Raw genomic sequence first — 23046 nt, 5'->3', positions numbered from 1 at the left:
AGATCTTCTGAATAATCCATCAGATGTCTTTGGGTTGGAGACTATCTGTTTATTCCTTCATCTAACAAACATTTATTGAGCACCTTCTATGTGTTAAATGCTGTCGTAGGTGTTAGTTCCTGTTTTATGGAATGAAAACTGCAGTTATTTTTAAGTACATAAATAAACACATTCTTATGCATGGTGATAAAAGACATGAGAAGCAATAATTGGGTGCAAAAAATCAATAATAACATGGGAGGGAACTAGTGATAGATTTTAGAGCCAGGGCACACCCTCCTGCACCGCAAGCAAGGCTTTGTAACTGGGTGAACATATGTGCCCATTTGATTGGGACAGTCCTAGTTAATGCCGGTTGTCCCAGAGCAGTTATTAAAAGAGCCTCCTTTCCCACTTAAACAAGTATCCTGGTTAAGATAATAAATTATATGGTCACACTAATTTTAAACAAAGTAGAAACTTGGTAAACTGCTAAGTACTATAAGAGATAATGACTTCTAAGTACTTTGGAAAACATCCTGAGGTGAAGCTGAGCATTAGTAGCGTAATGGGCTGAGATTAACTTCGTCCCTGGCTCAATTCCAGGGGAAAATCACAGCTTCAAACATAATGTATTTAAGGGCATGAAATCAATGTTGAGTGAAGAGAAATGAAGAAGGGGCTCTTCGGTACATAAAACTTGAACCCGTTTCAACATTGGGAAAACAGAATTAGCAGAAGAGAAAACCCTAGGCCTTCAGGATAATGGAAACCTAGAAACTTTTTTTATATGAAAGCAGATAGCAGAATGTAGTCATAAAACACATAAACTGAAGGAACCTTGGAAATCAGCTTGGGCAGATCCCCCATCTTAGAGAAAATGATGCCACAGGACATAAATGTGAATGGTACACTTTGACACTAAGAATCACTCTATCGTGTAACACAAAAGACAAAGGCTGTGGACACAGGCCACCTGTGTTACAGTCACAGTTCCTCCGGTTCATCACTTATTTTCTCTGCATCTCGGTTCCTTCAAAAGGAATCCCAGAATCAAAATACCCTTCCAACTATCTTCCACGATTTTTGTGAAGATTAAGTAAGATCACGTAAGCCATAAAGAGCTTCACAGATGTGGTTGTTGGTCATACATTCATTAGCTTAGCCCATGTTCTAAGCAAAAAGGTCTCATGTTACCATGAGGTTATAGCAAGAAGTTTCCATGCCCTTTTGAGTTGAATAAAGGGGATCCTGATTAGGGTTTTATAGCTCTCATATTCCTCCCTTCTCTCATTCCTCAAAATTCACCAAATCAGATACAAATAAAACATGATAATTAGGCAATTGACAAAAAGTAGAGCTTTACACACACTCTGGTTTGGGATGAGGAAGCCATATCTATAAAAGATAATATGTACCATGGTTACACAAACATCTTCCCTTTTTGGATTGGATTACTACAAACCTAAACAGGTTCAGCAACAGTTGTTCTGAAACAACTAAACACATTTGAAACGAGGAATATAAAGCTGAGAGTGAAATCTGAGCTTTTAAAATGTGCATAGTCATACAGAATAAATAGTCCAGTGTGAGTGCAGTGAATGGCAGGACTAAAATGGTAAGAACTGGAGTCTTGAAAATTCTCGAACACAGATGGACCAGTGGTTTTGTTTTCAAGCTGAACAAAATAGTCTCTTTTTTTGGAGTTCAGAATGCATTTCTTCCCTTTGAATAGCTGTCTCTAAAAAAAAAATTATTGGAGTGTAGTTGATTTACAATGTTGTGTTAGATTCAGATGTACTGCAAAATGATTCAATTATGCATATACATATGTTCATTCTTTTTCAGACTTTTTCCATATAGGTTATCACAGAATATTAAGTAGAGTCCTCTGTGCTGTACAGTAGGCCCTTGTTGGTTATCTATCTTACATATTTAGTAGTGTGTGTATGTTAATTCCAAGCTCCTGGTTTATCCCTTCCCCCACCATACTTTTCCCCTTTGGTAACCATAGCTTATTTTCAATATTTGTAAGTCTGTTTCTGTTTTGTAAATAAGTTCATTTATATCATTTTTAAAAGTAAATTCCACATATAAGTGATATCATATGATATTTGTCTTTCTCTGTCTGACTTAACTTAGTACAATAACCTCTAGGTCCATCCATGCATAGTGCTTAGTCGCTTCAGTCATGTCCAACTCTTTGTGGCCATATGGACTGTAGCTGCCAGGCTCCTCTGTCCAAGGGATTCTCCAGGCAAGAATACTGGATTGGGTAGTGCTTTCCTCCTCCAGGGGATCTTCCCGACCCAAGGATCGAACCTGCATCTCTTAGGTCTCCTGCATTGGCAGTGGGTTCTTTACCACTAACACTACCTGGAAAGCCCCCTAGGTCCATCCACGTTGCTGCAAATGGCATTGCTTATTTTTCTATAGGTAATATTTCATTGTTTATACATATTCTTGAATAAGTGCAAGAGATCTGCTACACCTTTATGAGGAGTTAAGTGTATTTGATGAACGTATTGAATGAGTTCAGGCAGGCTAGGCCACAGAGATAAAAATGTATAAGGACAAATATGACAGAATTTTCTCTCTTGTTCATGAAAGAATCCAACCAAGGACTCCTGGTTGGTGAGGGTTCTTCTGCACATGGTGTTTTGTGGACCCTGCCCTTCCCTAGGTCCTCACCATCTGTTGCATCAGCCAGTGAAAAGAGAAAGTCAGGAAGCAGCACAATTCTTCTTACAAAGCCATGGCCCAGATACAGCACCACATGTCCTCTAATTTGACTGTCCTGAACTCAAACTCATGGCCACACCCAACTCCAACAAGAGTCTGATAAGCAGGTTCTAGTTGGGAAGAAATGCTTGAATTTTAATAAACAGTGTTCTCTGCTACAGACAAAATTTCTAATTATATCACCTCTCTGCCAGTACCAACAGTGGAGTGGAAATAAGAACAAGGAGGGAAATAGGCTAAAAATGATGACCCACCTTCAATTTGCAGCTTTTCCCATCCTACATTGTACCCCAAAGTGTGCCCAGTTCCTTACAATGTTGATTACAAAGTGTGATTAAAGGGCAGAGAGTTATTGCCTTGTGTCAATTTTCTTATGTCAAATATTTTATTAATAGTCAAAAGGGATCAGTTTAAGGCATACTGGCTTTGTGATAGCATTAGAGAAATCTTTAGCCAGAATATAGGCACATCCCTTCCCTGTAACCTATCCAGTACCCTGAAATGCTTAGGCTTCTTAGAATTTTTCATTTGACACCTTGGCAATGATTTGCCATGAGCATAATTTTCAACCACAGAGAAGTTTAGGAACTCTAGACATTGAGACCTCTGGGCCCCAAACCAATTTAAGTTGTGCTCCTACTTTTCTCATCATTCTGGAAGGTGATCCCTGACTTAGCCACAAACTACTTTGAAAGTGGAGAAACCACTGGGAAAGAAGAAAGTAAGGCTTGGCTGCCGGGTTTGGTGTTTAAGTGAAAGGCAATACCTCAGGAAATTGTGAAACCACCCGTCGTTAAGTAGATGATGTGACGATGGAGGATATTATCTAAGAATACAAGACTCTGGCAGAAAAAGTTACTTTCAGCTACCACTTTTGTCTCTGATTGTCTGCCTGCCTATTTCTCTCTTTCTCAAATGAGGAAGAAACTGGATTCCTAGATTTAATCTTTCCTTAGCTGGATAATAACAGATTTATTATTTCAATCAAATTATATTTTTAATGCAAGGGACAAAGATGTTTTTGAGAGAATTAATATATTGATGTGTCATGGACCTTAAGCAGAACAAGAAGGGAAATGAAGTCTGAAGGGTTTTAGGATAGAACATGGCAGGAGGTGAGAGGATATTAATGAGCTAACTGTTTTTGCTGGAGTCACTGATGTACCAGTCTCAACCTTTCCCCTACAGGGGGAGTCAGACCCAGAAACAGACCTCGTTCTATTGTTGGAATTGAAATTCAAGAACATTCTGGAATTCTAGAACAATTTCTGATAAAGCTGAGTTGGGTTAGAACCACAGTTGCTTAAAGCTCTGTCCATCCGGATTCAGGCTGACTTACCCACCAGCCACTTGAAAAGAGGAGGAACTTGAAAGGAGACCACTTGAGAGGGAGTTCCCAAGAGCACCCTGGACGGGCTTAGCAGGGAGGGGAGAAGAGAATTGTGAGTACATGGGGAGGAAGGGCAGGCACAGAGGTCAAGAGTTTGGGGAATAACAGATGATTTGAGAGACGTGCAGTAAACCACGGAAACAGAAATCAGAGGCAGAATGGATTTGGCCTTGGTTTTGACAAAAATTAGAGCTTTACACACAGGCCTAAGAGTGTCCAGCTGAAAGCATACAGGAGGCTGGTTTTGGGTCCACAGTTAATTGAGGAAGATCAGTAATAGTCAACAACATGGAGCAGTTAACTAGTGGTACAACCTAGATAGCATGTTCAAAACCAGAGATATTACTTTGCCAACAAAGGTTCATCTAGTCAAGGCTATGGTTTTTCCTGTGGTCATGTATGGATGTGAGAGTTGGACTGTGAAGAAGGCTGAGCGCCGAAGAATTGATGCTTTTGAACTGTGGTGTTGGAGAAGACTCTTGAGAGTCCCTTGGACTGCAAGGAGATCCAACCAGTCCATTCTGAAGGAGATCAGCCCTGGGATTTCTTTGGAAGGAATGATGCTAAAGCTGAAACTCCAGTACTTTGGCCACCTCATGCAAAGAGTTAACTCATTGGAAAAGATTCTGATGCTGGGAGGGATTGGGGGCAGGAGGAGAAGGGGACGACAGAGAATGAGATGGCTGGATGGCATCGCTGACTTGATGGACGTGAGTCTGAGTGAACTCCGGGAGTTGGTGATGGAAAGGGAGGCCTGGCGTGCTGCGATTCATGGGGTTGCAAAGAGTCAGACACGACTGAGTGACTGATCTGATCTGATCTGACACAAGTTCATGTGCCTGATGCCCAGTGAGGCCAAACAATACCAAAACTTCGGAGTGTGAAGCAGAGAAAGGTGTATTGCAGGGCTATACAAGGGGACAGGTGGCTCATGCTTTAAAAACTCCAAACTCCTTGGAGTTCCTGTAAATCTCCCCCAAAACAAATATAATTCTCTGTTCTGACGGGCAAGGTCCCAAGGCTCGATTTTTTCCCTCCAAGGTACAGATCCTGGCTAAAAGGAGGGGACCCTGAATAGGCTGGTTTCCCTGCCCGGGAGTATTCATTCAGTGGTTGAGGAGGCAGATCTCAGGGGCAGCTCCCTTGAGCCAGGGCCCCAGAGCCTGCTCAGCCATCATCACTGAGGGAGCCAGGCACCCAGGACTCAGCCGGCCCTCAGGCTCTTTAGGCCACCCAAACAGTGGCCAGGTCCCCAGGACTGTGTCCCATGGAGACCACCACTGCCATCTGGTTGCTGGGGCAGGGATGGGAAGAGGTTTGCTGCTGCCTCCACGCCTGGGTAGAACCGGGGGGGCGGGGCCTTGGCGAGGGTTCTGGAGCCTGCAGGACACAGCCCCCAGCCTGGCCCCAGCCCCCCAGCTCACCCATCTGTGGAGACTGGAGGGTGAGAAGTCCCCAGCAGGTCTCTCAACACATACTCTGCCCGGAGGACTACTTTGAGCCTGACTGTACACGGAGTGGGACCCCTAACAAGCAGCACTCGAGTTCTCGCGATAATAGGCGCATGCTCAGGGCTGTATGTCCTACCCGCTCTTAACCAGGAGCCCATGATTGTCACGGAGAGCCTCACCTTCTGACGGGGCTGAGTTGCCCTTCCTCACAGTTCACAGAGTTACAGAAAAATTATTCATGACCCTTTTTTAAGAATGTAGAGGGAGAGGGTGGGATGATTTGGGAGAATGGCATTGAAATATGTATAATATCATATATGAAACGAGTCGCTAGTCCAGGTTCGATGCACAATACTGGATGCTTGGGGCTGGTGCACTGGGACGACCCAGAGGGATGGTATGGGGAGGGAGGAGGGTGGAGGGTTCAGGATGGGGAACACATGTATACCTGTGGCAGATTCATTTTGATATATGGCAAAACCAATACAATATTGTAAAGTTAAATAAAATAAAATTAAAAAAAAGAATGTATTTATTTTTAATTGAAGAATAATTGCTTTACAGTATTGAGTTGGTTTCTGCCAGACATCAATATGAAGCAGCTATAGTATTGTTAAAAAACGGTAAGGCTGACTTTACTCAGGGGGCTGTTAACATAGATGTAGGGACTACTGCAGTGGGGTCTTGTAGCAGGATAGAGATTGGGCTCCACTCTGAATACAAGGATAAGTGGGAATTTGTAGTCAAGGAGCAGAATGGGAGTCTGTGGATGGAAAATTGCTCAGAGGAAACATCAGGTGGGAGGAGGAATTCTGGCTAAATTGACCTCACAGGATTCTTGCTGAAGGTAGGCCAGGATGGCCAAATCATCACTGTGGAATGATGATGGAAGAGGGAGAAGAGGAACCAAATCAGAGATAGGGAGGGGTGGTGTTGTTGTTTAGCCACTAAATTGTGTCCAGCTCTTTTGCGACCCTATGAACTGTAACCCACCAGGCTCTTCTGTCCATGGGATTTCCCAGCTAAGAATACTGGAGTAGGTTGCCATTTCCTTCTCCAGGGGATCTTCCTGACCCAGGGATTGAACCCATGTATCCTGCCTTGACAGGTGGATTCTCTACCACTGAGCCACATGGGCATCCCATATGAAGGGACAAGGTTCGACTTAATTCAGCAGGATTCTTGCTAAAAGTGGACAGTGTAGAGATGAACATGAAAGACCGAAATCAAGGCCTCATTGAAAAAAAGCTCAGAGGAGCCTGATTAGAGTTTGGTCAAGGAGATGATCTTTTTCAGTAGAAACATCTTCAACAGCCTCAGAATGAGAGAGAGAGCACTGAAAATGCAGAAACCCCCACTTTTTGTGGCTGAGGAGATTGTCAGCAGTATCTCTTGGTGTGAATTTGCCTCTAAATTTGGTTTTCAAAATATTTGAGGCTTTCTCAATATATGTAAAACCTTACTAGGTTGAACCAAGTAAAACCGCCAGTTTTGAAGTTTAAAATCTGTCAAAATCAGCAGTTTCATATGATACAACTTAATCCTGAAGTGAAGAATAGGTTCCTTGGCCACTTGGCATTTTCAGTGTCATGTAATTAATACTTGAGGTTGGGAAACCCCCAGGGTACTCCTAAAAGCCTTAGGGTTCAAGCTGCCCTCAGAAGACTGAAGAATAAATCTGATGCCATGGTCACTGAAATCTTCAGTAATCCTGTGTTACCACAGATAGTAGCACACTTTCCTGTTGTGATTAACTCAGTGAGCTTGTCAGATTTTTAACCATGAAACAAGAACCCAAACTCTACCTGTTTCACTCTTAATAAATGAACTTTATGCCTGGTTCTCAGTGAATAGAGGCTATATCAGGTAAAAATTTCCTCAAACCCCACCCAGACATATTTGTCTACAGATGAATTCAGATAGATTATCTGGATGGCCTTGGGTATACTGCTGGAGAATCAACTTGGAACCCTTTGTTTCTGATTATTTTGTATTAAGACACAAATGCATGGCAGTTCACAGATACATAACTGTTGGGTGCATACCAGGGATTGAAGGATTCCCTGGTGGCTCAGACGGTAAAGACTCTATCTGCAATGCAGGAGATCCAGATTCCATCCCTGGGTTGGGAAGCTACCCTGGAGAAGGGAATGGCTCCCCATTCCAGTATTCTTGCCTGGAGAATCCCATGACAGAGAAGCCTGGTGGGCTCATGGGTTCGCAGAGAGTTGGACATGACTCACGCTTTCACTTTCACCAGGAATTGATACCACCAACCATTCTGCCTACAGCCACAAGAGTGATCTTACTAAAATGCAAATCTGAGGGTGTCATTTTTGTGATTTAAAGGCATTGAGGACCTTGATTTGGTTGAGGAATCCCACTCCTCCCTAGTCCCCCAGTGTTAGCCCACATGCAGCCTTTCCTTTGCCATGCTCAGTTATTTTGCTTCTTGGAATGCATGATGTATCTCTTGCTTCTGCATTTTCCACATGCTGATTCTTCAGCCTGTAAGTTTTCTTCCTGTCAGGACTTTACTGCTCTAAGAAATATTTGAGTAAGATGCCCTTTCTCAATAATCCTCTTAAGATAACTTCTTTCCTTGCTTTTATCTCACTATATATCTAGTCTTAGTTTGCTAATCTCTTTCACTCAAAAGTCATTACATTAAGTATACACAATGAATTTTGAGTAGAAACTTTATGAAATAACATGTGCTCAAAATATGAGTTAAGAATGAACAGTTGCCTACAGATTTACAACTTAGCTCCTTAGGTCCTAAAAATAGATCTAATTTTGCATAGTTATACTTCATAATGGGTTTTCCTGATGGCTCAGCAGTAAAAAAATCTGCCTGCAATGCAGGAGACGCAGGTTTGATCCTTGAGTTGGGAAGATCCCCTGGAGGAGGAAATGGCAATCCACCCCAGTACTTTCACCTGAAAAATCCCATGGACAGTGGAGACTGATGGGCTATAGTCCAAAGGGTCGCAGAGTCAGATACGACTGGGCACACACACACCTATACATTATAATACTGAGAAGGTTCACAGTTTAATCTTCTGTTCATTGGCTCTGTGCACCAAGGCAATCCTTTTAAATGGCTTTGATAATAGCTAACAATAACTGAACCCTTATTCTGAACCAGGTACCATGCTAAGTCTATGCTTAGTCACTCAGATATGTCCGACTCTTTGCAGCCCCATGGACTGTAGCCCTCCAGGCTCCTCTGAATATGGGATTCTCCAAGCAAGAATATTGGAGTGGATTGCCATGCCCTCTTCCAGGAGATCTTCCCAACCCAGGGATTGAACCCGGGTCTCCTGCATTGCAGGTGGATTCTTTACTGTCTGAGCCACCAGGGAAGCCCTAAGTGCTATATATACCTATCTTAAATCTTGAAACTACCCTTACAGTTCTCATGTGAAAGATGAGAACACTGAGTAGAGGTTCTCTTTAATTTATTTAACTTATATATATGCATTTGACACATAATGTTTGTTTTTAATAGTTTTTACCTGAAGCACTAAAATGTAGTATCTAAAATGTACCACATTTTTAAAGAAAAATAAAAATATCTTGATCTTCTAGTAATTTAACTTCTTTTTCTACTGTTTCTGTTTGCTTCAATAAGCATCTGGTGACATTTCTCCTAATTTGCCGGTCCCTTTTGGAACTTCCTTTCCCTTCAGCTTTATTTAGAGTTGCCAAGCTTAGACTCACGGAATAGCAATTGGATCTACGGTGTTCTCCAGATCATTCAAAAGGTATATCCCTGCCTGGTGGCTTTTCGATTGAAATGAAACAAGATGACATGAAAGTTCAGAGAAGATGAATGGCTTGAGCTGATGGGCAGCATTTGGAATTGGGTTTTGTTTTCTTCGAGGATTACGGTGTCATTTTTCTTCGTCTTATCCTGTCTCTGCTGATTCTGTCTAGGGGACGTCTTTTAATGTGAAAAATTGAGTAATCGCTTCATAAGAAGAACTCCAGAGAAAATGCCTCCTGGATCCCAACTTATCCTAATTCACATAACCTGCTCCCTCAGAGTAATGGGTGTTTTTTCTTTATTCAATCAGGTCTCAATTATGACCCAGGAAATCAGTCTCTGGACTAAATGGGAGTAAATGGCAGCTAAGAAACAAGCAAAAAACATCATGCTTTTGCCTAGGAGTTCTTTGGGTCAGTGGTTTCTTCTTTAAGAGTCCTGGTGAGGTAAGTTCTAAGTTTTCAGAATGCTCACTGAAGCTATCAATCAGAAGCTTCTGGTATCCTTTTGCCAGGACTTGAAATTGAGCACAGGTGAAGTTATAGCAGGCACACGCGTACACATGCATGCACACACACACTCACACCAGGGCTAAAGGAAACTAAGACAGGACATACTAATTCTTAAAACCCAATAAAATCCAAGTGTTAATAATTGTTCTGCAGGCATTAAGTGGCAGTGTACATAAAGCAAAAGTATAGGATCGGAACACCGCCAGCAACTTCCCCTTCACTCTCTTGCCCCCACACAGAGACCAAGACAAAGAGCCAGCTCCAGCTGTCTCCACTCAGATGGGGCTTCATGGGCACAAGCTAGCTGATGATCAGAGTTATAGATAGAACTATATATGAATATTCTCCCCTGTATATTCTGATTCCTGGTCCAGGAGAATCTGTATCTTTGTAAAGTTCCGCTATAGTACAACCTACAACAACAAAAACCAGGAAGTACCTACAGCAGATTCTCTCTTCCACTGACACCTACTCTTGCCATCAAAAGAAAAGGATTCTTGCCAAGAAAAGGATTACAGGACCTGGAGCAAGTCTAGAATTGGCAAGAGTCTGTTTTTTCTGAGGATTCTTAGCAGGGTTTTCTCTGTCTGGTTTGCCTTATAAATTAAAATAAATTTAAAAATCAGGTTTCCCCAACCTGAAGCATCTCTTTCCTCACTCCTCAAAGGAGCATTGTCACCACCTGCATTATTGGTAGCACCTCATGCTCCACTCATTACTGCTTTTTAACAAGAGCCCCACAGTGTTTGTATATGCATTACAGACTGGAAAGTGCTACTCTCTTTCTCCATTTTTGATGGCCTCCAAGTTGATTTTTAGAAATCAGACTTATTCATGTCCTTCTGAACTAGTATCTTTGCCTGAAAATCTGTACAGCCCTCAGTCCCTTCAGGATCAAGTACTGCCCAATTCTTCCATCCAGAAAGGATGGAAGCTTGACCTTAAAGCTGAGCTGTTGCTTTGGGCCCTGCTGCCTGCCTGCAAACATTCCTCATGCCAACATGGACCTCCTCCAAACTGTCTCCAACAGGATCATTTATAGCTGGGCCTCACTGGCCTTGCAGCAGGAACACGCTGTTAAATGTGCGGAACATTCTGAGCATAGTTATTTGTTTAAAATTCCATCTAATAGCCACTCTCCCTTTTATGAAATAGAAGGCATACTCTCAAGTCATTCAAGACAGGCATGAAAATTACGCTTTACGGCTCATAGTCCAGTGCTAACCAGTAGTCAGTTTATTCATATATACAGGATATGGAGAACTGCAGCACCAAAAGTTATTAATGTTGGCACAAAGTCAAAATTCCAAATGAATAACAGATTTTATTAACAGTTTCTGGCAAGAATTTACTCAAATAGTACTACTTAATCAATGGAGGAGTGAAGGACACATCCTTGAAGTACTTGAAATACGGATAATGTAATGGAATGTTAGTTGCTCAGTCATGTCCGACTCTTTGCAACTCCGTGGACTATAGCCCGACAGACTCCTCTGTCCATGGGATTCTCCAGGCAAGAATACTGGAGTGGGTTGCCATTCCCTTCTCCAGAGGATCTTCCTGATCCAGGTATAGAACCCTGGTCTCTCATATTTTAGGCAGATTCTTTCCCATCTGAGCCACCAGGGAAGCCCTTGAAATACTGCTGCTGCTGCTGCTGCTAAGTCACTTCAGTTGTGTCTGACTCTGTGCGACCCCATAGACAGCAGCCCATCAGGCTCCACCATCCCTGGGATTCTCCAGGCAAGAACACTGGAGTGGGTTGCCATTTCCTTCTCCAATGCATGAAAGTGAAAAGTGAAAGCGAAGTCGCTCAATCTTGTCTGACTTAGCGACCCCACGGACTGCAGCCTACCAGGCTCCTCCGTCCATGGGATTTTCCAGGCAAGAGTACTGGAGTGGGGTGCCATAGTGGGTAAATAGTAAGCAACTGAGGGGATCCTTTGGTAGTCCAATGGTTAAGATTAGATGCTTCCACTGCAGAGGGTCCAGGTTCAATCCTTGGTGCAAAAACTAAGATCCCACAAGCCATGCGACTTGGCCAAAAATAGGAAATTGAAATTTGAGGTGTTAAAAGTTGTCTAATTACATCTGTTAATTACATTGTCAGCTCAGTTTCAAGTCTAATAGAAATAGACTGTCAATCAAATATTAACTAAGAACTTAGTATATACTGTTTGCTCTATGGAAAATAAATATTTTTTACTCAACATTTACTAAAAGCCTCCTATGTGCCAGATATTGTATACTCAATATATAAAGATGAGTAAGACACTGTCCCTGCTGAAGCCAAAATTCCAATCAGGTTCTTCAAGCCTGATATGAAGAACCAACTCATTGGAAAAGACCCTGATTCTGGAAAAGACTGAGGGCAGAAGGAGAAGGGGATGAAAGAGGATAAGATGGTTAGATGGCATAACCAACTCAATGGTCATAAGTTTGAGCAAACTCCAGGAGATCATGAAGGACAGGGAAGCCTGGCGTGCTGCAGTCCATGGGGTCGCAGAGTCAGAAAGGACTTAGTGGCTGAGCAACAAGTTAGTCCCCACCCTCAAAGAGTTTATGACCTACATGAGGATGGCATGTAAACAACAGGAACGTGATCAAGTTTTGTGAAGCATTCATGGGCTACAAGAATGCTTTCAAGGAGAAGGCTCAGTTCGGTCTTGGGGAGGCTGCCTTTTTATAAAGACAATCCTCAGTGAATCTTCCAGGCAGAGGGATCAGAACAGCAGAGGAATGGAAGCCTGACACAGCTTGTCACATTCAGAAATCTGTGGGAAGTTCAGTATGCTTGGAATTCAGTTTTGTTTCTTTTTTCAAAATGACAACACAAAGTATTTCAGAAATTTGCCACAAAATAAAAAATAATTTTATGTACCACTGTTATAGTACAAAGATAATGTTACTATACACTGGATCAAACACACAAATATAATAGATTTCATATTTTGCTAACCCTTCCTTAGATCACTCTTGCATTTTAAGAAAGAATACACTTGACTCATTCTTTAAAAAAAAAAAAAACTATTTTGGAAGTATAGTTGATCCACACTGTTTTGTTAGGTATACAGCAAAGTGATTCAGTTATATACGTATTTTTTTTCAGATTCTTTTCCATTATAGGTTATTAGAAGATATTGAATATAGTTTCCTGGACTATAAAGTAGGTCCTTGTTGTTTATCTGTTTTCTGTATATTAATGTGTATCTGTTAATCCCTATCTCCTAATTTATCCCTCCTCTCCTTGCTCATTCTTAATTAACTGTGAAATGTTTCAAATTTAGACCTTGGTATATACCAGCATGCAGATACACAATATAAGGCTTTACAGGGTGGGATAACCATAGTGACTACTTGCATAGATAGAATGCAAGATTTCAGTCTAATTAACCTCTCAACAAATCTACTTTACCTTTACTCATGTTTTATGAAAGATATTTATTATAGAATTTTAAAGTCTAGCTTAGAGTCTTAGTTTTGTGAGGTGAGGCAGCAGATGGCGCTGGAGCAGTAGGCAGGGGCTAGACCATCCAGGTTAATGTTTTGGGACTTCTTTCCTGTGGGTGAAGGAAAAGTCATTAGATATTTCTAAGCAGGGAAGAGTATCAGTTCCTGGGTTAAGCCCATTACATAAATTAATTCTTTGCTCAAAACCATTCTATGGGATAGTATTATACCCATTTCCAGGTAAGCAAGCAATGTTCAGGGCTTTCCTGGTAGCTCAGATGGTAAAGAATCTGTCTGCAATGCAGGAGACCCAGGTTCAATCCCTGGGTCAGGAAGATCCCCAGGAGAAGGGAATGCAACCTAATCTAGTATTCTTGCCTGGAGAATTCCATGGACAAAAGAGACTGGTGGGCTACAGTCCATGGAGTCGCAGAGTCAGACATGACTGAGTGACTAACACACACACACAAGCCAATATTCAATGTTTCACAGCTAACACATGGCAGAGTATGGATTCAAAGATACTTGTGTTTGACTCCATAGTCTGTACTTTTCTATAAAATAAAATATCCCTGACATGGATAAATTAACAAGCTAAGGGGCTACCATACCTACAGCAATATGATCTTGATGATAAAAACACGAGGAACTGGAGGTGGTAGGCAGTGATGGGAGTCTTGACAGGTTGGACCAATCAGAGTTCTACCCAGCGTGGGACTGAAGTTGGAAAGCGAGGGCAGCTGGAGAGAGAGAGAAACATTTTCTCGTTCTGTGTGTACCACCATAAGATCATGGGATGTCTACACCACCACAGAGCTCTGTGAGCTGGGTCCTTCTGGTTTTTTGATATGCTGAAGAAGAAACAAAGTAATCTGTAAAATACCATTCTAAGCCTTGTTTATATGGTTATTCTTCCTACTATAAAAATCTATTGTGCATGTCTGGAGCTAAAGAATATATTATTTCTACAGGCTTTCTTTCTGTGACCAAATCTTAATTTTTCTCTTGGCAGTTGGATTCCTCAGGTGGATTAGGGCAAAGTTAATGTGCTCACAAAGGCACCAGAGAAAGCATATTAATAATGAAATATTGCCCCCAGTTACACATCAAGTGCTGTGTGTCTTTAAGAAATATTTTAGGATTATGGAAAAATGTTGAGTCTCCAGAATGACGTAAATTTACTTACAAAATATGATTTTTATCCAAATTCCAGTTATCCCTTGCCTGAGATAGAGCTGCAAATTTAGGAGTATTTGCAAATATCATGTCTTCCTGTTAAAATGCAAATATCTCTACAGTCATGTACACTTTCTTAATATAATACATGGTATTGCCCATTCACCTCAGCCAAACTTTAACATATATATATATATATATATATATCCTTACTCTACAAATAAACTCATATTTTACAAGGCTATATATACCCATTCAGTCTCCAAGTCCATGTCCAAACCCATCAAGAAATATTTTTAATCTATCTTGTTCATTGTCTTATTTGATATTAAGATAAATATAAGCAGTTTTAATGTGGTTAGTATGTTTGAGCATTAAGTTACTGCTTTCTTGGTCTCATCACTGGCTTTGAATGATTTTCACTCATAGGCTGTTAATTAAAATTTCTGGCCCATTTATTCATAAGACTTTCTACTTCAACAGCCCTTGTGCCAAATCTGTACCTGTTTAATTTACTTAGAAACACGAGCCCATACTTTCATTTCCTGTTCTGCTGCCAAAGTTAACCTCCTGGAGTTTTTAAAAATGTGAGTCTCTACACAGTGACAACACAAAGGCAGAACATAAAAAAAGAGAGACCGGTTCTGCTTCTCCTCCCCCATTATTAACTGTCGGCACCAAAGATAGTCCAGACTCGGGTTCGACGTTGGCTCAAGGGAATTTCATGTGTGTGCAAGGTGATAAGTGCAAAAAAAGTCCAGAGTTGGAAAGTCCACACTGAAATTAGGAAACGGGAAAAAAATAGACACCCCATATAATGTGCGGTCATTATGAGATGGGCCATAACTTTAGCCCGCTGCCGGCTCTGGCTGAGCCTCGGTCTAGGTAAACAGTGCCCAGTACTGTGAAGCATTAGGTTTTTAGAAGTGAAGTTAAACTGATAAATTAGACCTCATTTATTGAACAGCAGTTAGAGCCGATTGCCTAGGGAGTCGTTTGACACCTTTGAAGACCCTGCTAACTTAATTGGTGATAGTTTGGGGGCTGAAGGAAACATTTAAGCCAGGAGCAGCAGGACACCGTGCCGCATGAAAATGGAGAAGACAAGCTTCCTCTCTGACAAGGGGAGTCATCTATAGATTTTTGTGTCCATTGTTTTCGCTTATTTGTGTGTGTGCTTTACTCAGTCAATCAAATATAATTGACACCACTGGGTTCTGTTGTTTTGTAGATGACAGGAGCTAATGCAAGGGAAAAAAGCTGCAAGTAAACTTCCCCCTGAAAGGCTGTGAAAAGGTTTTTCCACAGGGCCCGTGACATTTTTTGCTCAATTGTATTAATTGATGTAGTGACAAGACACTTGGAAAGATGATGGATACTGATCACTACACCCTTTTTTTTTTTTTTAAGGTTGGGCTGTATCTTGCTATTAGCATAAGCACTTGTTTGTACAAGGAGGGGACAGCAGACAGAGAGAACAAAAGAAGAAATAAGGCAGCAGTTTACCCACCACATGCACCTTCTCGGGGAGGGCACTGGTTGGCTCTGTAAGAGTGCCAAGGCTACACTGGGGGTGGGCGATTACTCAAACACAAGCTCTTAGCTTTGAAATTCCAATCTACACCCCTAGACCTGTGGTCTTTGAAGAGAGTCCATCCCAGTTTTTTAATATTTGCTCAGAGAAGGCAATGACCCCCAACTCCAGTGCTCTTGCCTGGAGAATCCCATGGACGGAGGAGCCTGGTGGGCTGCAGCCCATGGGGTCGCTAAGAGTCGGACACGACTGAGCGACTTCCCTTTCACTTTTCACTTTCATGCATTGGAGAAGGACATGGCAACACACTCCAGTGTTCTTGCCTGGAGAATCCCAGGGACGGGGGAGCCTGGTGGGCTGCTGGCTATGGGGTCGCACAGAGTCGGACACGACTGAAGCGACTTAGCAGCAGTAGCAGCTCAAAGCCAAAAATGATTCTAACAGGTTCTTAAAGTCCTAACTGCTTAAGTGCCAGGATAAAAGACTGAGAGAACCCTACAGGTGCCAAAGCACCCTGGGACTAGGGTGATTCAGGCTAGGAGAGCTAGAGATTTGGGGATACTCATTTCTCAGAGTCAGTGACAGCAGCAGTGATGCATTAGAGGAAGCCACATGGCTTAGCAACACAGTGAAATGACTCTGACTACTTACAGATAAGAGCTACTCAAAGGAGACCTTGAAGACTTAAAAGGGGAGGATACAGAGGAAAGAGTCTTTTTTCTTTTCTTTTTTTTTTTTTTTTTTGTCTGCAGAAGTCTGCTGACAATTACAGGACTATAATCTGTGGTCATTTGAGGTACCCATAGCTGTGCTCTGGCATCTTGAGTGTTCTTTTGTTGACCAGTCACTAAGTCGTGTCCAACTCTTTGCCACCCCATGGACTTCAACGAGCCTGGTTTCTGTGTCCTTCCCTGTCTCCCGGAGCTTGCCCAAACTCACATTGGTGATGCCAAATAACCATTTCATTCTTTCTTGCCCCTTCTATTGCCCTCAGTCTTTCTCAGCATCAGGGTCTTTCCTGATGAGTCAGTTCCTCACAACAGGTGATCAAGTTATTGGAGCTTTAGCTTTAGCATCAGTCCTTCCAATAAATATTCAGAGTTGATTTCCTTTAGGATTGACTGGTTGATCTCTTTGTAGTCCAAAGGACTCTCAAGATTCTCCTCCAGCACCACAATTCAAAAGCATCAATTCTAATGTGTAAATCACCTTGAGTTGTTTGAGCTTATCCTAAATTCACAGTGCAAATGTGTTTTCAATCATACTAAGAAAGCCCCTTTAATGTTTTTAAAAAATGTTTAACTTCATTAATTTATGAAGTTCATTCATTCATCTGCTCTCCAGAATTTCTGTTGTTTGGCATTTAAATTTTGAGTTGCATCATTCAATATTAGGAAATTTAGAGGGAGGGCTAGGGTAAGGATTGAAGGAAAATGTCCATTATCTGTATCTTCCAGGGAAAAGTCAGTTGCTGAAAGCACAGTTCAAGGAAGAAGAAAGCCCAGACTTGATTTTGTCCCACAAATATTTCAGGGAAGCATTTTATATACCTTGTCCCAGAAGAATTTACATAATATATCCTGAGTAAATAGTGAGACTCAATTTTCCAGAGTATATTTAGCTGCCTATACTATTTTCCAGGTGTCAGTAGATAGTCATGGCATGTATACAGGAGAAGTTTCTAGAAGGTCTAGTAACTGGAGGGTCTCATGCTCTTTCTCGGAGAAAATCCTTCATTCAGTCACACATTCAATACATACTTATTGAGCACCTGCTATGTTGCAGACACTGGAGATGTAACACTGAGGGAAAAAATGGCATCTCTGCTCTCCTGGATTATTCAGTCTAATATGAGAGACAGGCATTAGTCAGGTGATAAACCCAAATAAATGTGGAATATGGTAAGGGCTGTGTTATGAGAGGCAAATGGGACTGAGAGGTTTATAACTAAAAGTTCAGAGAAGTCTTCACTAAAGAAGTAATGACTGAGCTGAGATTTGAAAAGCTGAAATACTGACCCACGAAGGGCAGGGAGGGCAGAGAGGAAAAGGGAGAACAAGTCAGTCATTCATACATAGTAAGAGGGACTCATGCAACAAGGAGCATGGTAGAAGGTGAGCTCCAGGTGGGTTAGACAGGGTTATGCCAACCTGGGACAAACAGCTTTTAAATCCAGATACCCTGCAGTTATGCTGTCCTCCTCCACCAAACTTACCTCTTTATTAACCTTTTGCCATTTTTATTTTTGAGATCTCAGACTAGTGGTAATAGGTTATCAAAATAATGGCAAAAGTCTGGTGAGTGCCTCTGAACAGATTCCTCAAAACTCCCACTATAGTAAGAGACTGAGCAAGTAAACAGGGCAAGAGGAGCTGGGTGGGCTCTCTGGCTATGAGAGGCCTGGATAGTCATGTATCGGCTCTTCCTGTTTATGTCTAGAGTGAAATGAATCCTTGTTATTGGACAGCATTGACTCTCTGCACCAACTTCAACTTGGAAAAAGATTCAGATGACTTGGCCATGAAGGAATTTGCTTGACTGGTAGGATTATACTGCAGAAACATGGAACCATCTTGGATTGTGTCCTTAATACTATTAGAGAACAAAACACTTTTTTAAAATGATGTAAAGGTGAGATTGAAAAAAAAATTTTTTTTGCTACCACAGTCTTACTAGAGAGGCTCCATAGGCAGAAGAACAAACCTTGGCCATCACTGGTTGCTGGCACCTTGGCCATGGCAACAGCAGTGACAGAAAAGGAGCTACAGCAAATGGTCCAAGGACCTCGTAGAAAAGCTGTTCCGTAGCACCAGCAGCTCCTTCTCCACTGTCACCTATGAGTTCCTACAGAAAAGCAAACAGAAATGCATCACTGTGTCCATGACGTCAATTAGATACTGGAAGAAAACTGAACATGAATTGAATCCTCATGGTAGAGATGCTTCTGGCACAAGCAACCATGTCTACCCTGGAGAGAGAGCAAGTTAAGCTGGCCTGAGCGCCTGTATAACCTCCAACGAAGAGCACAGAACCGACACTTCACAAATCCCCTTAATAAGACATTTCAGAATTGAACATCAGCAGGGATTAAATCTGCAGTACACCTTTGGCAAAATAACTACATGGTTTTATATATGATTGGTCAAGTTTGCATTGTTTTCCTGCACATGCACACACACACACAGACACACTATCTTACACTCTACTAGGGTGTTCTCCTAAAGCCACCAATTGCAGGGAAGGCCTGTCTCATCACTGTCCACTACCCACATTATGCTCTCAGTCTCTTGTCACACCTTTACATGTTTTTCCTCTGCCTGGAATGGCCAGGTGACTCAGAGGTAAATAATCCACCTGCCAATGCAGAATGACACATGAGACATGGGTTCAATCCCTGGGTTGGGAAGATCTCCTGGAGGAGGAAATGGCAACCCACTCCAATATTCTTGCCTGGGAAATCCCATGGATTTCCTCCTGTCAGAGGAGCCTGGCAGGCTACAGTCTATGGGGTCACGAAGAGATAATAGATTCAGCATCAAGGCAGTTACAGTAATTCCAGCTTCCTTCAGGTCTGGCTATTGGGCAATGCTGGGAGTCCCTTTCTGTCTCTAGCTTTCATACAAATCATCTGCCATCCTCTTCCCTGTCTCATTCCTGCCTATGATGTGCTATTCCCATTAAGTCACATCAAAATGGTCACTTCTTTTTAACCAAAAATTATATACTTTTCTATTTGTAATTAATCAAAGTTCAGACTCTATTATAAGGTCTTTATCTAATCAGCCATGACTCCTCACTGCTGCTATAAAAAATCATGCTAATCCATAAATGGGGAGAAAAATCAGAAGCGTGACTCCTCTCCGGTTCTACAGATTTGCCTGCCCCTGGATGCTGCCTGTGCAAAAAACCATCAGCTTACTGGTTTTGACATAGCTTTTTCTAAAATTAATTTTTATTGGTGTATAGTTGCTTTACAAGATTGTGTTAGTTTCTGCTGTACAACAAGGTGAATCAGTTCTACATATACATGTATCCCCTCTTTTTTGGACTTCTTTCTCATTTTTGTCACCACAGAGCACTGAGTAGAGTTCCCTGTGCTATATTGTAGGTTCTCATTAATTATCTGTGTTACACATAGTATCACTAGTTGTATATGTCAAGGCCAATCTCCCAATTCATCCTACCCCCCTTTCCTCCTTTGGTGTCCATACATTTGTTCTCTACATCTGTGTCTCCATTTCTGCTTTGCAAATAAGATTATCTATACCATTTTTCTAGATTCCTCATATAAACATTAATACATGACATTTGTTTTTCTTTTTCTGACTTATTTCACTCTGTATGACTGTCTCTAGGTCCATCCACATCTCTACAAATGACCCAGTTTCATTCCTTTTTTATGGATGAGTAAGATTCCACTGTATATATGTACCATATAGCTTTTAACAAAATAATATATATTTTTGGACTAAGGCTATCTACCCATTAGGGATCAGTTCTTTACTTGACACACACTCTGTCCCTCAAACATTCTCTCCACCTCCCCTCCTTCCAGCACTGTGGCTGAAATTGCCCACTTGTTTCATCCCAATGGGGTCTTGCTGCATAACTTCTTAATTCCCATGTACGTTCTAGAAGGAATTGTTTTACACATCCCTTTTGTCCAGGGCTGTGAAACAGTTTGGATACTCAGTATGTTAATGATTCATTTACCACCAAATCTAAATCTTTGACAATAAAACAAGCTAGGAATCTCCTCTAAGCCAGGGAGAACCAACCAGTTTGAAATCATCATGTCATAACAAATTTTGTAGGTGAAGGCGGCTAAGAGCCGGAGCTTTGGAGTCTAGTTTCCTCCCATTTTTCACCTTGTTGTAGACACCAGAAATGCAGCGTTGAGCATGTTGATCCCTGTCTGTAAAGAGCTAATTCTAAAGCAGGAAAACATATGTACCAAAAAAGCAACCAAAAATTCTATGAAGAACATCAAAGTGCACATTTTTGAACACTGCCTGGAGGTTGCATATCTGGAAAGGCTTCCCCAAGGATGTAGCATTTAATCTAAGACCTGGATGGTGGAACCAGCTATGCAGAGAACAGTGAAAGGGACATTTCACAAAGAAAGAAACCATTTTTGTGAAGGTGTGACTGTAGATACCATTTCAGAGTGTTTAAGGAACAGCAATAAAGACAAGATTGCACATATGTGATAGTGACTGCATCAGGTCAGGTAATCCAGGAAGTAGATCCAGGACCAAAGTAGAAAAGTGAGACATTTATTGGTCAAATGCCTGTGAAATACAGAGGGAACAAGAAAGGTATAGGCTGTGAAATCTCTAGGTCATGACATCTGGGAAATGAGAGGTGAAGGATGGAGGGCTAGGTATAAAGAGCCTCAGATTACAGTGCAACTCTGAGGAAGCTTCAACCAGGCCACAGGGAGCTGGAATAAATATTGCGTATCAGAGAGGTTCCGTTTTGGGTGGAAATGGCCCAGCTCTGATGCTCCCATTGTGTTGAATCATTAGCTGAAAGAAAAGCATGGCCTCAGCCTGACTGCTGTGGCAGCTGAGACTCCTTCCAGAAGGCTCCCTCTGGAAGAGAGACCTGAGTGGCCCACCTCCTTGGCTTACATAGTGGCTTCAGAATTTCTTTGTAACTGTGACTCAGGATCCCAAACTACTGGGAAGATAGGATCTTAGATACATGTCATATATTACTATACCTCAGTGTTTCCCAGTTGAGGACAGTTTTGTCCCCTAGGGGATATTTGGCAATATCAGTTATTTTTGACAGTCATATCTTGGGAGGGATTGGAGGGGCAATAGTAAGTAGAAGCAAAATATGCTGCTAAATAACACTCCAGTGCATAGGAATGGCCCTCCACAATGAAGAATTACCTAGTTTAAAATACCAAGAATGTAGGACTTCCTTGGTGGTCCAGCGGTTAAGAATTCGCCTTCCAATGCAGGGGACATGGGTTTGATCCCTGGTCAGGGAACTTAGATCCCACTTGCTGTGGGGCAGCTACGGCAGAGCGCCACATTTAGAGAGACTGTGCGCCACAACTCTAGAGCCCACGCTCCCATGCTCTGCAACAAGAGAAGCCACCGCAGTGAGAAGCCTGTGCGCCACAATGAGAAGCCCCTGTGCCACAAGAGAAGCCCACGTGCCACAACAGAGACCCACTGCAGCTAAAACAAAAAACTAAAATTAAAAAATAAAAATAAAGAATTTTTATAAGTCAATAATAAGAAAAAAATTTTTTTAAACACCAGCAATGCCTGGGGTAAGGAAACCTGATTCACAACAAATTGAAAAAAAATATCAGGTATATTTGTAACTATATATTTGAAGGTGAGATGGTGAGCCTGTGGAGGCCAATAACACATGAGATGCATCACGGCACATCAGAGAGCATTGTGAACCCCAAACTCTACTTCCAAATCTTGCTTATTTCCTATTTCAGTGTATATACTCTATGAAATAATTCACACACATATTGCACAGATGTTATAAAGGCAATGCCACGTACGCCCAGGAGCCTCTTGATTTGAGCTTCATCTACCAGCTGTTGCCACCTAAGTACCAAATATTGTTCTCATGGCAAGGTTGAAGAATGATGCTCTTTTTTGTCAGAAGAGAAGAAAATGGCCCCCAGCTATACATTTTTATGTAACACACGCAGTGTTCCTCACTTGAGTTACCATTCTGATTTAAAACATAATTGTTTAAGGAGTTTCAGTTATGGGTGGGTATAACAAAACCCCTATTTCCTTTCCTATTAAAGGAGCCCAAACGCTGTCTCCTTTATTCCATTTCTCCAGGGTGAAACCGTAGCTGTGAAAATGTACTCTTCAGTCCACTGACAGAACACACTCACAGCCAAGAGTGAAGTTTCTCAGAGCAGATATGAGAATAAGAGTCTTGGAAATAATTTATTTGAAAATATGAAAGTAGCCCAGAACATGAGATCACTTTTGGCAGCCTAAAAAAAAGAAACAGAATTGACCATTGTACTCATAACGTGCAAAGCCAGGGTC

The 23046-nt window shown here is 41.7% G+C and overlaps 1 long non-coding RNA gene across 1 annotated transcript; it reads left to right on the top strand.

Annotated features, from left to right (window-relative positions):
* The first annotated feature begins 4013 nt into the window (after nt 1-4013).
* LOC139183906 (uncharacterized) lies at nt 4014-19106 on the top strand. Its single transcript, XR_011567410.1, has 3 exons — nt 4014-4163; nt 9642-9777; nt 18443-19106. It is a non-coding gene; the product is annotated as an uncharacterized lncRNA (long non-coding RNA).
* Nucleotides 19107-23046: the final 3940 nt, after the last annotated feature.

The sequence above is a fragment of the Bos indicus genome, chromosome 7, assembly GCF_029378745.1.
Source record: "Bos indicus isolate NIAB-ARS_2022 breed Sahiwal x Tharparkar chromosome 7, NIAB-ARS_B.indTharparkar_mat_pri_1.0, whole genome shotgun sequence".
Classification (NCBI taxonomy): Eukaryota; Metazoa; Chordata; class Mammalia; order Artiodactyla; family Bovidae; genus Bos; species Bos indicus.
The sequence above is the reverse complement of the archived record's forward strand: the minus strand, read 5'-3'. Positions and strand labels throughout refer to the sequence as shown.